Consider the following 2,242-nt stretch of genomic DNA (forward strand, 5'->3'; position numbering starts at 1 on the left):
GCAAGAAGAGGAATTAGATTGACGTGAAGAACTTTGTAAGGAAGATTCAAACTATATTTGAGAAAATTTTGAAATTTTGGACAAGATAGACAAAAATAAATAATTTTGTCCATCAATTGAAAAACCTCCAGAACTTGAGTTAAAGTTACTTCCTGAACATTTAAAATATGCCTTTTTAGGAGATTCCTCTACTTTACTAGTTATAATTTCCTTAAAATTAATGATAATGGAAGAAGAATAAAGGTTGATGAAAATTTTGAAAAATTTTAAGAAAGCCTTTCGATGGACAATTGCTGATATTAAAGGAATTAGTCCTTCATTTTGTATGCATAGAATTCATATGGAAGAGAACTGCAAACCCAGGGCTGGTTCTCAAAGGAGATTAAATTAGATTGGATCTGATAATGAAAGAAGATGTTAAGAAAAAAATTTTAAAGTGGTTAGATGCTGGAATTATCTACCATATTTCAGATAGTGCATGGGTTAGTGTAATTCACTGCGTTCCTAAGAAAGGAAGAGTAATTGTTACTGTGAATGAACATAATGAATTAATACCTATGAATTAATACCTACTAGATCAGGGTGGATAATATGCATTGATTATAAAAAATTAAATCTTGCCACTAGGAAAGATCATTTTTCATTACCCTTTCTAGATCAAATGCTGGATACACTAGCTGGGCATAAATACTTTTGTTTTCTGGATGGATATACTAGTTATCACCAAATACAAATATCTCTTGAGGATCAAGAGAAGACAACTTTTACCAGTTCTTATGGTACTTTTGATTTTAGAAGGATGCCCTTTGGTTTATGTAATGCCCCTACTACATTTTAAAGATGTATGGTGGCAATTTTTGTGATTTAATTGAAAAAGAGATTGAAGAATTCATGGATGATTTTTCAGTGTTTGGAACTTCATTTGACTCATGTTTAGAACATTTATCTAAAGTTCTTATGCGTTGTGAAGAAACAAATTTAGTCCTTAATTGGGAAAAATGCCAATTTATGGTAGTAGGAGGAATTGTATTAGGTGATTAAATATCAGAAAATGGTATGAAAGTAGATCCTACTAAAATTCAAGTGATCACTAATTTAACTTATCCAACAAATGTAAGAAAAATTAGAAGTTTTTTAGGACATGTTGGATTCTACAGGTGGTATATTAAAGACTTTTCAAAGATTGCTAAGCCTTTATGTCATTTACTGGAGAAAGATGAAATTTTCAATTTTGATGAAGAATGCTTAAAAGCTTTTAATTTATTAAAAGAAAAATCAATCACTGCACCAATTATAATTTCACCAAATTGGGGAAAACCTTTTCAATTGATGTGTGATGCTAGTGATTATACTATAGGAGTTGTTTTAGGATAAATATATGATAAAATTTTCAAAGTAATTTACTATGCTAGTAAAACTCTTAATGAAACTCAAATCAATTATACAACAACTAAAAAAGAGTTATTAGCAATAGTATATATTTTTGATAAATTTAAATCATATTTAATTTGAACTCATTGTGTAGTGCATACAGATCATTCTCCTATTAAGTACTTAATGAAAAAGAAGGATGTTAAACCTAGACTTATAAGATGGATTCTTCTTTTGTAAGAATTTGATTTTGAAATAGTAGATTGAAAGGGGACTGAAAATTGAATTGTTGATCATTTGTTCAGACTTGAGTTAGAAAAACCACTCTATTTTGAAAAAAAAATTAATGAACATTTTCCAGATGAAAATTTGTTCATTATTAATGAGTGGTGTGTTCCGTGGTATGTCGACATTGTGAACTTTATTGTCAGCGATATTATACCCTATGGAATGACATACTAACAAAAGAAGAAATTTATTTCTGAGGCTAAGACTTATTTTTGGGATGACCCATTTTTACATAAACAAGGACAGAATCTATTTATTTGAAGATGTGTATCATTAGAGAAAACTTATGAAATTATCCAAAAATGTCATAATTCTGATTTTGGGGGACATTTTGTTGTTCATAAAACAACATACAAAATTTTACAATCTGGATTCTATTGGCCTATAATTTTTAGAGATGTTAATGCTCATATCAAAACATGTGATAGATGTCAATGAGTAGGCAATATTTCTAGAAGAAATGAGATGCCCCTCAATTATATGCTAGAAGTTGAAATATTTGATGTTTGGGGATTAGATTTCATGGGACCATTTATACCATCTTTCATAAATTTATATATTTTGTTAGCTGTGGACTATGTAT

This window comes from Phalaenopsis equestris, unplaced genomic scaffold (genome assembly GCF_001263595.1).
Source record: "Phalaenopsis equestris unplaced genomic scaffold, ASM126359v1 Scaffold000171, whole genome shotgun sequence".
Classification (NCBI taxonomy): Eukaryota; Viridiplantae; Streptophyta; class Magnoliopsida; order Asparagales; family Orchidaceae; genus Phalaenopsis; species Phalaenopsis equestris.